This window comes from Rhinolophus hipposideros (genome assembly GCF_964194185.1).
Source record: "Rhinolophus hipposideros genome assembly, chromosome: 2".
Taxonomy (NCBI): domain Eukaryota; kingdom Metazoa; phylum Chordata; class Mammalia; order Chiroptera; family Rhinolophidae; genus Rhinolophus; species Rhinolophus hipposideros.
Window position 1 is genome coordinate 76,812,700 of NC_138048.1, and position 14,518 is coordinate 76,827,217.

A 14,518-nucleotide genomic window follows, 5' to 3' on the forward strand; every position below is an offset into this window, starting at 1 on the left:
GTGGTGATTTTTTATATGCCAGGTACCCCACTAAACTATTGGGAATGATACATTAAATTCATGTCCACAAACTTTAAGTGAATCCTTGGTTGTGCCCTGTAATTATAGCATATTATAATACGTTTTTCTGGTCTACTCATTCCTCTATTTTCTTAGTCTGTTTCATATTATATCTTAAGTCATCAAATCTACCATATATATCCCTCCTTACTTCTTCTCTTTTTGCTTGTGCCCATCCCCCATTTTACTGAGAAAACAAAAACAATCAAATGAGACATTTGCACAGTTCCATCATCACATACATATATAAAAGTATTTGAAAACATAAAAAAGCATTACCTTCCCTCCTATTGCTATAAACAAATTCATTGGACTCCTACCTAAGGCAAATCCTTTCATTTACACTGTATCCCATTGTTTCACCTCTTATTGAAGTCCTCATCTGAATCCCTCTCTTAGTCCTACATCATAACATTTTTCTTATATATTTCCTATCAGCATACAAACATGATGTCATTTTGTCTTCCATTAATTATAAATCTGACTTGCATTGCATTCCCATCCTATCTGCAAATATTTTTCTATCATTTTTGTCTCAGACTCATTTCAGACAGGTTTTTACCCCACCAAATCATCTAAACCAGTCTTAAGATCATCAATCTATTCCATGTTGCTAAATACAGTATTTAGTTCTCAGCATTCTGGAACTATCACTGGTATTTGCATACCTTTTACTCCCTTCCACTGAAAATAAAATAAAAATAAAATATAAAATATAAAATAATTCACTGGGCTGCCCCTATATGATACCTTCTCTCTTTCTTTTTTTTCTACCTTGGTCACTCTTTCTCAGTCTCCTATATTAATTCTTCATATTTCTTATCTTTTATTGGTGCAATTCAGAGGTTTAGTCTTTTGTCTAATTTTTAAAAAGATAGCTAATACTACACTCATTTCCTTGAAATATTAATATTTTCTTATAACTGAATAATATCTGTTACCTAACAGTTCCCAAATTTATATTTGCAGCTCAGAGTGTATCACACAAACTCCAGAGTAGGGTGCATGACTGCTTTTGTGACTTTCCACTTAAGTAATCAAAAGCCATCTCACACTGAACATATACAAAATTAAACTTTTATCTTCCTTCGGTTCCAGCTGAAGTTTACTCCATCTCGGTTGATGGCAATTCCATACGTCCATTTTATCAGACCAAAATTCTTGACTCCTCTTTCATATCACATTCAATCAATAAGCAAACTCCTACACTCAAAACGTAAACAAAGTCCTACTACTTCTCTCTTTCAACACTTTTACCAACTAGTCTTGAGTTATCATCACTTTAAACAAGATTGTTGAAATCCAAAATATAGTCCAGTCTCAAAAGAGCAGTCAGAGTAATCCTATTAACAATAGGATTAACAATAGGGCTGTGCCAAAAGTTCCATTAGATCCTTATTTTAATCCCTAAAAGGCATGCTGCATCTCTTAAAATGCATATAGGCCCTACTGATCTGTTCACCCACCCCACCCCACTACTATCTCTCAACTTCACGTATTACCACCATTTCTCATTTCACTCTACACACGATTGCTTGTTTTTACTTTTCCATGAACTGATCAGGGGTGTTCCCACCTTAGGTCTTTTATTCCTACAACATACATTCCCTATAAATCTACATGGTAACTCCCTCTGAGGCCCGACTCACCAGCCTGCTCAGCTTCTTTACTCATTATGTTCTAACATATCACAACTTTTCAGAATTATGTTTATGTATATAGACTGTCTTCCTTACTAGAAAATTATCTATTCTAGGCATTTTTTGTAATTTTCACTCACATATGCATTCCAAAAAACTAGAATAATACTTGTAATTTAGTAGGTACTCACTAAATGCTGTGTGATAAGTTATTGAAACAGAGAAATCATCGTCATCATCTTACAAAAAATAAGATTTCCATAATCTCTTCATTCTCAAGGTTATTGCATAAGTAATACGTATCATGTAACAGAGGATGTATTACTTACTAAATGTGTTGCAATGGAACATATTAGAATATTCCTGATTATTTTAGCCTATTACATTATACTATACATGAATATAAAACTGTCAGAGCATTTAAACATAATACATGTTTTAACATCTTGAGGTTAAAAGTCAATTTGTGGAATAATCAAAAGATAATCACTAAGATTAGAATAAACATATGTAACAGTGATATTATAAAGATTCGTAAAATTTAAAGTTATAGAATGAAAAACAAATAATCCTAAAATATGTCAACAAATAAAAGGATTTTATTTCCCTGAGTGGAGGACAGTTTTCATTCAAAATTTTAAAATTCAATTTTATCTGAATGCTAGTTAAGAAAGAAGAGCACTTTCTTTATAAAGGATTCTTGTAAGACATACATTTAAATTTGAGTTTCCATTTCCTATGTAAATTTGTTTTCCAGCAGATCTAATGAAGCCAATAAGTCTTAACCCTCAAAAAAATGTTAAACCAGCTGGGCAAACACAAAATTTTAGTAAGAACAGATCTCATGCATATTTCATATGTAGAAAGAAAACTATGTGAGATAATCACTTGCCCATTCCCTGATATTTCAGGCAGCAGAAAGTGAAAAAGGAAAAAGCATAAAAGAAAGGCCCTAAACAGCCCTTTGAAAGCACATCTGGTGAAGCTGGAAGAATGCTGCAGTTGTTGAATCTTGTTTACATATTTATAAGCTGCATGTTTCTCAAGATGGTACAAGTTACAAGATTCCACTTTTATGTATTCAGATATTCAGTCTTTGAAATCTTAACATTTTATACGTTATAAAATAAAACAATTTGAAAACAAAACCAAAACACCTTGCAACCTCTTCAAAATGAACTGTGCATATTTCCATGACAGATTATGATCCCTGTCAATCTTGGTGCATATGTACCCCCAACCTTCAAATATTATTATGTAAAATACATCTAACAATTAAGTTCACAAACTCATGATGCTAGGAAAAGTACTACAGACTTCATTGCTGAGTATCACTATGGCCACCTTCAAAGTACTCCCCTTGCGAAGCTATATGCTATGAAACAACGACAGTGGCTAGTCCACCCTTCAAAGCAATTTTGGAACTCTCTTTCTGGAATGGCCATCAGAGCTGGCATCGTATTACCCTTGATGTCCTGAATGTCATCAAAATTTCTTCCTTTCAATATTTCCTTTATCTTAGGGTAAAAAAAGAAGTCATTGGGTGGCAGATCAGGTGAGTAGGGAGGGTGTTACAATACAAAACAAATACAGTTATTTGTTTACTGGCTAAAAACTCCCTCACAGAAAGGGCTGTGTGAGCTGGTGCATTGTCATGGTGCAAGAGCCATGAATTGTTGGCAAAATGTTCAGGTCATTTTCATCTAATTTTTCATACAGCCTTTTCAGCATTTTCAAATAGTAAACTTGGTTAACTCTTTGTCCATCTGACACAAATTCATAATGAATAATTCCTCTGATATCAAAAAAGGTCAGCAACATAATTGCAACAAGTTCACGTAGTTAATTGTCAGACCTTTGTATATGTAAGAATAAGTTAAGTAGCTAAATGTTAGGCCTATTAAAGATCATTTTCATGACCCAGATACATATCACAATACATATTTTTCTTTTGGGAGGTGCAGGTGGAGAATTTTTCTCTCAAAATAAATAGATGAATGCTATGTACTTGGTAAATACATGTTTAATTAGATTAAAATGGACATGTGTATTTGGTATAAGTTTGATGACTAAAATTGGATGACACTGTATAAGGAAATGCTGAGAAACACTCTGTTCCTAAACATAAGACTGGTAAACTGAGGCTCACCCAGACTAGTAGAACTAATTGCTATAGACCGAGGAGGCACGGATTTTCCATTTTGTAAACATCTTTCGACCCAATTTCATTTCTTTGAGGGTCAATTCTGAGTGAAAGACTCATAAACTAGTAACAAAAGCCTTATTTGTCTTTTAACTACCATGTGAATGAGAACACTTCAAAATAGACCAGCAATCCAGACTATAAAAATTGAAACAATTTCTAAACTTTTAAGTTATCTCTTGTATGGTTTTCAAAAGTGAAACCCTTTATATTTGTATTTATTTTAATTATTTCTGGAAGTTGCCATGGGATTGGAGAGTTGGGAAAATACCTTCTTGCACAAATTCTGGTTGGTTTTGGAGAAGAGAGAAGAATGTCAACATATAAAATGAGTAGTGACAAATACCAAGAGGACAAAGTAGACTGAACTTCATGGTCCTGCTATTTAAAAAAATAAAAAATAAAATAAAAAATCTGAGTATGGGAAAGGATAATGGAGCTGAAGAGTAGAAACAAATGAAGTTGAAGAGTAGGAAGAATTACTAGTAGGTCTTTCAACACATCCAAGCCCTTTATCACATTTACTACAAGATCAATCAATGCCAATATCCTACCTTGAAGGTAAGGCCTCAGTTTGTCAGTGATGTGAGGTTGTCTGGTCTTGTAACACTTCTTTTTAGGTAACTGTATTGTTTTCCTATTGTTGCTCTAAGTTATCACAAACTCAATGGCTTAAAACAACACAGATGTACACAGATATATTACCTTACAGTTCAGGAGGTCAGAGTCTAAAAAGGATTGGTAAGACTGCGTTCCTCTGGATTCTCAGGATGAAACTATTTTCTTGCCTTTTCTGGCTTCTAGAGGGCACCACATTCTTTGGGTTTTGTTTCTGTTTCATTGCAAACTTTGCTACCATTTTCACATCTCCTTAGCTGACTCTGGACCCCCTGCCTCTCCCTTATAAAGACACTTATTATATTTAACACATCTGGATAATACAGGATAAACTCCCCATTTCAAGATCCTTAACTTAATCACATCTGTAATGTCCCCTCTGAACTGTAAGGTAACATATTTACAGTTCTCAGTGACTAAAACAGGACATCTGGGGAGGCCTCTATTCTACCCACTGTAACCATTATGTTAATTATCTCTTCTTCCTTCCCCTTCATTAGCCCCTTACTTATTGAAAATATATTTACTATAAATGCTGTACAGTAAACTCCAGCAGGAAAGGGATCTTCATCTGGTTTTGGCCCTCCATAAATTCCAAGGACATGGAACCAATCCTGAAATCTAGCAATGCATGTATTTGTTATATTATAATGCCTTATCTGAAACCCCCAATCTTAGTGGTTTAAGACAACAACAAAACAATGTCTTTCTTGCTAATGCAACAGGCCTTACAAGTGTGCTCATGCACAGGCTAATGTGGTAACCTTCTCTACGCTGTGACTTTTAGTTGCATAAACTGAAGTCTATAGCCTCCTCCATTCCTGAATTAAAGAATAGGGATCCTCTCTAATTATAAAGTATACATTTTTGTAATCTGAGAATAAAAGTGGCATTTTCACTTTATTTCATATTTGGTTGACCAGAACAAGCCAACTGACTCTGATTGTTTTCAAAGACATTGCAAAATGTAGTCCTCTGCCAGCCCAAAAAGGAAAGCATAGTGGGTACTGTGAAATCTAGCACACTCTATAAATATTTGTTGAATATTGAATGTGATGAGAATACGGAACTGTAAAGATAATACAGTTATGCCATGAAACATTCTTCTTCCCTTAACACACAAATCCCCAACACATATGTCAACATCTTACTTCTCAAACTGAAACTTTTGGGAGCTTAGGAGAATAAGATAATGTTTCTTTGATATCACAAGCTTCGTCTTAAAAATGCATGGTGTTTTTCAGTCTTACTCCATAATGCATTGATATCTGATTCAGTATAAAACTTTGGCTCCTTTTAAATTCAAATCCCCAGGAAATGCATTACATTTACTCTACCCTTTGTATGAGTACCTAGTTTAAGAAATGCAGACATAGAGTGAAAAGGAAAAATGGCTAATTAACTATTAATGGACAGTAAATTTCTAGTCTAGACAATTTAGAACTTGGGGTTTAGACATGGTGTATAAAATTTATCTAGAATGAGTTAAACTCACCAGTTTAAACAAACTCATCAATTTTAATGAAATGGAATTTCATTCTGCACTTGACCTATCTCTATAGGAAACAGTCTGTAGGTATCATATCATTAAATCTTACTGATCCTTATTTATACAATGACTGGTAGATTTCTGTTTTCTCATTAATCTTAAATATGGTCATGTGTAGCACAACACGATGGATTGAATATACAATACTGGTATACCACATAGTAGGTGTATGGTAGGTTGTACCATGTATATTTGTTTAAGGACACTCTAAGATGTTTGCACAACAACAAAATATCCCAAGCACACATTTCTCAGAATGTATTCCGATTGTTAAGTGGCACATGACTGTACTCATAAAATCCGTAGTCATTTCTTTCTCTTATACTCTGTTGCAAGCTCTCATGTACATTTTCAAAAATGTGAGAGCTGAAAGGACTTTGAGGCTAAGTAAAACATCTATTCTTGTGCTAGTAAGTATTTGGTGTTTAATGAATACTACTGCCACCACTGAAAATGAATTGTTCAAATTAGTATCTAAGAGTCAGAAAAATAAGATGAGACTACAAGTGAATGATTCTCACACCCTACCTTTCTTTGCTAGGCCAGATGTAATTTCTACTTGTTTCAGTCAAATTTGTGTAATAGATGTCAATCTGTTTGTTATTGCTTTCATAGTGTCCTATACTCCTGATAAAATTTTAAAGTGTGATTTACCTATATATATTTAATTCAGTTCAGTCCTACATTTCACATAAATACATTTTTTTTCTAGGATAACTGAAGCTCTTTTCTACCCCCAGCTTCAAACCACTTCCTAGACTCTTCTATATTCACTCTGTATTTCTAAATTAAATCTTCTTAGGACATCATCTCCCATCTTTCATTTCTGAGACATCTTCCCACATAATAAGATTAAGTGTCATGCAAAGAGAAAATGGTCATTGAAGCAACTAGGCTGAAACACATTTTAGCATATATTCTGTCTTAGAAAAGACAGAAAACTGGCTCTCAATTTGAAACGAGAAGACAAATATTTGGCTTGATGCCCAATTTTACTATGGAGCAAACAATCATCACAGATAAAAATATTGTTATATTTCTATGAGCTGAAGGCAGAAACAATTCATGTCAGTTTAATCTGTGTCACTGAGCTATACATGTAAATGTGTACATATATATGCTTATGACTAAAGAAACACATGAAGACGAATAGTATCTCTTTTCTGAATCCATCTAACACAGAATTTACTCCAGTTATAATTATGTCTTTAATATAGTCACCTAAGAAACTCATAATTAAGGCAAACTATTTCTATTTTCAACTGCTATCTCTGCTACATTAGGGTTTTTTCAAAAAATAAGTACAAAATTATAATCAATAAATAAGACCTGGAATCTGTGTACTTAACAAATAAATGCAATTGCTTTGCTTTTAATAGAAAAATTCAGTGTAATCTAATAAATTTATGTCACTATATAACTAATGTTGGTGTGCATAAACCTTATCAATTATGAGATATTCCTTCATGTGAGCTATTAATACAGACTTAGTAACTCTAAAGGGAAGATGAATCTCTTCACTTTAGATTATACAGGGAAAGTTCTTCCTTCATATTATTAGTTTAATGGTTCCATAGCTCCATATAAAACCTTCTTTAGTCCTTTTTCCCTTTTCTCACAACCACTTTTCTGTAAGTCCATCAAATCTGCAACAAAGATTAATTTCATCAACCTTATTTCTCTTGGACTAGATTTTCCTGAAAGTCAGGATTTTCTGGAGCTATAAGGTGTTTCTTACAATGGGTTTCACTTATGAAGTGATTGGTATTAATTTTTATATATCATTTCAATATTTCACATTTATGAACAAATCACTTGAAATTATTTAAAAGTGTTACATAACTTTCCCTATGTCCATCTATTTATTGCTACAAAAATTCCAATATTCAGAACACAGGTGCTAAATTTTTGGCTATCTTAATATGCATCCTTTATATAACAAGTAACCTCCAAAATTTTGCTCTTTGACATAAATGCTTTCAGATTTTTATGTAATCTGAAATCTGGAATTTCATCGTAGTAACCCTGATTTATCTTATGGCATTTACTATGGTCCACAGAGAAATGCAGGGAGGCTTAGAATTTATTATGAAATAATACTTGATATCCTTGGTAAGTCAGTGTCTCAAAGCCATAAATTAACGTTCATCATTATCCAAAATAATACATGGTGCTCACTTCCTCCCATTCATGCACCATTTTTAGTGTTGCACAAGTTAATGACCACTTTTATTTTTGCCTCATCAATAAAAAGCACCTTAGAGATTCTCAGGAGATCAAGGAATCATCTAAATCATCAGCCAAAAAAGCTATATACTATTTCTGAAATATAACTCATGTTTCTTTTTGTATGTGTCCTTTCTACTCTTATGTAGCAACCTGTGGTTAATATAGTTTTGCTCAAATTCCTACTAATACTCTTTCCCACCGGGGTGGGTCTTGGCCACTAAGCTTTATTTCATAATCTTGACCTCTGGAAATAGAGAAGACTAACTCTAAGACAGAGTTATAAATCAAGAAATCACCGTACCTTACTAAATTGAAGTGACTGATTTTTTTCAAAGTTTCCTCTCATCCTGTGAGAAATATTGATATGCTGATTGGAGCAGTGATATCTTAGTTCAGTAACTGACAATATCTGCAAGCACACATTCTGTTATGGACCCTCAACTCTTCAATCTCTCTAAAGTACATACAGTTGTATTTCTCTTTTGTGAAAGTAATTGAAGATAAGTGCAATGTTATAGTTCACTTCACCATTAGAAATAAACCACAGAACAGATACAGGGGCTTCTAAAAATGTATTTGAATTGATGCTCTATGAGCAATTCAGAATCTTTTTTTAGGTGAAAATCAGTAAATAGGATTCAAATATTCTTCTCAACACATTTTAAGGAAGTGATAGTTACTGGAAATGAGTATTTTAACTCTAAAAATTGTTTGTTTGTCTAGTTAGCCTTGACTCAAATTTTGCAGTCAAAAGTTTATACAGTGGAAGGGTATGCTTTTGGTGCTTAAAAATTGCCTTTGATTAAGAGTATCTCATATCAATGATCTCATTTTTCAGCACAAGGAGCTATGAAAAGTAGATGTTAATGCTGATTCCATGGAGATAACCCAGATTCCAAAACATCATATTCCTGATATCTACTGAGTATGGTGAGAGTTACATGAATCTGGTAGAAGAATATTTGTAGAGGAGAAATTCTATGAAATGTAAAAAACTATAGTAATGAAAATTAAGTTATGTTGAATAATGGCTATTTTATATTAACTCCGTCAAGTTTTTTATATATATTATATATTTGGGTTTTTTAGTTGAGGATTCAAGCTCAGGAAACATATGAAAATTTTCCAAGGATGTGTAATATTCAAATCAAGTTTTGAGCCATGTTATAAAACTACACCTATCTGACTACAGAGATAAATCTCTTATCTCTTACACCATACTGCCTGTCGTCTTGAACATGAGCTTTTACCAACTAAGATTGGTTCCAAATCTCTGTGTAGGCATTATTCGGGTGAACTCCATTATGATTCTCACTTAGCATTCTAAGTGAGGAAAGAGAGAGGAAGAAATGGTATATGATTCTTTCCAAATATTAGGAGGTTTCAACTCAGTTGTCAAATATTCCACATGGGAAATGAAATCCAAGAGGAAGTTATACAAAAAAGAAAAAGACTCAGAAAATAATTGCTCCAGAATAGCAGCTTAAACATTTTTATCACTACTATTTATTCATAATAGATATTACAGTCCCTAGTTACACACACTTACACACACACACACACACACACACACCACAATTTAGCCAAAATCAATTTAATTGAAATAAATTGTAATAAATATAATTATATTCTTAATAGTAGCAAATATTTATTTTTCATATTCACTTATTATATGCCAACCACCTGCGTATTAACTCACATTCACAACTCAATAATATACGCAATGGTGTACCAATAGTGGAACAATAACAGAAGTCCTCTTAAGGAGTTTATGTGGTTGGACAATTAAGTTCACAACATTATCCTAGAAAAAGTGCCACATACCTCATTGCTGAATATCACTATGGTCACCTTCAAATTACTCCCTTTGGGAAGCTATGCACTGACACCAGCGCCTATTCTACCCTTCAAAGCAATTTTGGAATTCTTTGTCTGGAATGGCCATCAGAGCTGTTGTCATATTACCCTGAATGTCATCAAAATGTCTTCCTTTATCTTCAGGTAAAGAAAGAAGTTACTGGGGGCCAGATCAGGTGAGTAGGGAAGATGTTTCAATACAGTCATTTTGTTTACTGGCTAAAAACTCCCTCAGAGACAATGCTCTGTTAGCTGAGGCATTGCTAAGATGCAAGAGTCATGAATTGGCTAAAAGTTCAGGTCGTCTCAATTTTTCACACAGCCTTTTCAGTATTTCCAAATAGTAAACTAGGTTAACTGTTTAGTTGACCAAATTCATAATGAGTAATCTCTCTGATGTCAAAAAAGTTAGCAACTTCATTGCTACAAGTTCGCAAACTTAATTGTCTGATCTCATATTGTCTGCAGAGAATATTAAAACAATAATAATAAAACCGAACCAACAAAAGATACTTCACATTTTATCATCACTAGAGACTGGCAATTCTAAACAATATCAGTGAAAAAACACTCTTCTCTGCAGAAACCAACTTTTTTTTATTAATTAAAATTTATTGAGGGACGGAGATGAGGGTAAGGGGGTTCAAACATATGGTGATGGAAAGTGCACTGACTCTGGGTGCACTACAATGGGATTTATAGATGATATAATACAGAATGGTACACCTTAAATCTGTGTAATTTCACTAACAATTGTCACCCCAATAAATTAAAAAAGAAAAAATAAATAGATACATAAAAATTATTGGGTGACAATGGTTAGTAAAATTACATAAGTTCACCCTTCTGTAATACATCACCTATATATTACATCGTGTGTTCACCACCCAGTCATTTCTTCTTCCATAACCATATATTTGACCCCATTTACACTCATCTACCACCCCCCTCCCAAAATAAGTCACACAGGAAAGGTTGAGAACCATATGACTTCATTGATATGTAGGATATAAAACTTAAAGCAAAAAAGGAACAAGACAAACAAATAAATAAACAAAAACTCATACAGACAGTAGTTTAGTGGTTACCAGAAACTAACTTTCTATCGCCACACAACCCATCTTTCGTATGCTCCTTCTTTAAAAAAAGAAATTGGAGAGGAATGACTGAGGCTTCATGGCCATATAAGACATCCCTTCTTTTTGTCCTCCTCCCCTTTAACAATTAAAATGTACTTGTATTTGGCATTCCTCAAACTTTCTATCAAATGCTAATAGCCTCCCAGTGGGTACTTATATCGATAACTGACTGACCTGAGTGAAAGCCCTTATAACTTTTAAAATCACAGGCCCTAAATTGCATCACTTGTGCTAAAGCCCATGATACGAAAACTAGAGTTAATACAGATTTAATACCTGATCTGATTGCTATTCTCACCTCTCCCAGAAACACAATCTTAATCAACCAGCCCAGGAATTTTCTGGTCAATAGGAATGAGGTAATCTGTCACTTGGGCCCTTCCTATACCCCATAAAAAGAAGAGACAATCTGCATGATAAAAAGATATCTTGGTCTAAAAATAATTATTTCTTTTCTTTTGTTAATAGCTTCCTTTCTCCCCCCCTTCTTCCTATAAAAAACCTTCTAGATTGTAAAACCCCTAGGTGCGCCCTGCTAGTTGCTAGATGAGGTACTTCCTGATTAATGAATTGCTTAATAAAGACAATTAAATCTTCAAATTTACTGGGTTGAATTTATGGTTTGTTTGTTTTTTTAAGATATATAGTTGCTTTTAATGACAGTCATTAGAACATTGTGCATTTTCAAAAGATACAGTGTTATTTTGTTACCTATTATATTAATAAAAGGATTATGAAAATGAAGTGCAACATCTGCTTCTTCCAAATTATTTTATTATACTTGAAAGGATATATAGAAAAGAGATTGTATCTATAGAAAAGCCTACTTTATTGTTGAGGGGGAATGTAAACATAGCACCACAATTATTTTTCTGATAGTAAAATGAGGTATTAGTTTGGTGCAAAAGTTAATTGCAGTTTTTGCAATTATTTTTAACCTTTTAAACTGCAATTACTTTTGCACTAACCTATAATTTTAAAAATTTTATTGACTAAATTTACATAATATTTGGGCAGATTTTGATGCCTCAAAAATGTGCAGCTCATTTCCAGCTTACTTTTTCAGTCCCATCAAGATGATTTTCCGTTAGAGCTTCACTTCTCATTTCTCAGCTCCAATGTCACCTCCTGAGAAACAACTTCACTTGAGCAATTCCCTGTATCAATACTAACCCTCCTGTACCCCCTCTGTGTTCTATTAGCTGGTTATTTTTTAACTGTCAAACATTTAATAGCATCTGAAATGATCTCTTTCAGTGACCTGTTAACACATCTATGGTGTAAACTCTCTGAGGGCTGGAAGTTCACTGCTGTATTTGCAGCACTTCGAAGAATGATCAGCATATAGTAGATGTTTAACAAATATTTGTGCATGAATGAATGAACTGAGAATTACCTATGAGCCGCACCTCTTTAATAATACAAATTGTTTCACATTGACCCAGGATATCCACAAATCGCAAAATCATGTTATATCAACACAGCCAAAAGAGTACCTTTGAGAGAACACTACATATATTCATATTACCATATTACCAAAAAGCATATCTAGTACTTACAAGAACAGTAGAATAATTGTCAGTAGAAAATATAAAAACAATAATAAAAGCAACAAAATATGGTTTGCATTTTATTAGCACTACACAGTGGCAATTCTAAACAATATCAGTGAAAAAAACAAGAATAAGTTAGCTTATTCCTAATAAATAAAAATAAGTCAGCTCCTAAAAGATGAGTCTCCAAACTCTATAGACCAATGTTTATAAAATTCTGTAGAGAAGATTTAAGATTTTTTATTAACATTCATCTTAAGCTTCACAAAATAAAGATCAATTTTCTCATATCTCTTCCTGGAGCCTTTCCTGTTAAATTTCTTATAGAAGTAAAAACAGTCTTTCACATTTTTTTTATAATATTTTGTTCATTCTAAACAATAATGCTTATTCTACTATAGTTTATCTTGTGTCTCAAAGTCTCAATTAAAGTCTATGAACAACCTCTTTTTTATGCTGAAAGCATTTGATGAACTGTAAATCTCAATTCACAATGTTGTCTGTGGATGCTTGAAAAGTATTCTAATATGATAAAATCTTTCAAAGTAAATCTAATTAAAATTTCTTCAATTCACAATCTTGACCCTCTGTGCTGCTGATATTTCTGATGTTTACCCATATCAAGGTACATAATATGTGTATAGTGAACTGCCATCAAAAAGACGTGATATAGATCTCAACACCATGGTTTGCTCTAGATTAGGTATTAAACTGGTAAAAAAAAAAAAAAAAAAAAGTAGAACTTTTGATGGGCCAATGGACACCTTCATTTTGGGGAAATGAAAATACATTCTCATTCACATTTAGAACATGTATTTAACTCACTTCCACATAATAACATCTTTCCTTCTTAGGAAACTAGTGCCTTTCGTTAGCCTCCATATACCTGGAGTATAGTCTTTCTAGCTGTCGTGCTGGGTCTCCTGTGGGGTCTCAGCTCCCGCTCCCCACATAAGAACGCAGAATATGGCTAGGCCAAAAAGGAACACCCACGGAGCCATAAGTAGGGAGGTCATACCACTATGGTCTCACTGGAGGCTGGGTTCACACGACGTGTGACCTGCTGGCCGCTTTGCTGCCAACCGACCGACTCTCCTCGACTCTCCCTCACTCTCCTTCAGTCTCCTCCTTCACTCTCCTCGGCTCCCCTCCGTAGCCGCGGCAGTTATATCAGTGGCCAATGGCTCAATGGCTACAGCTGATGGCCAACCAGCCACAGCTGACGGCCATCTACTATCTGAGCCAGCACCCCTTCACATGAGGCTGAGAGCCTGGAAACTGCTCTCTGGGGCTCTGTCCCCACACTAGCAGTGCTTACTCCCTTTTAGGGGAGAGAGAGGTCTGAACTTCCATAAGCTCTATCTATTCCTAATTTGAACTTTCATTTGAAAGACTCTGATAAACTATTTCATAACAGGATATACATATGTTGTAATGTCTCGAAGTGATGAAACACAAATGATATTGATCATAAAAAATATACATACATGAATGTATAAAGTGTTATCTATGTATAAAATCTCCTTATCTATGTATATCTATGTATAAAATGTTCTGTTAGCAGCAATTAATTTCCTATCTTAAAGACCTGAGCAATATAGATGAAGATCTACAGATAATTAATCATACAAATTATGTGTGTGAATAAATAAATACACACCCATTAACAT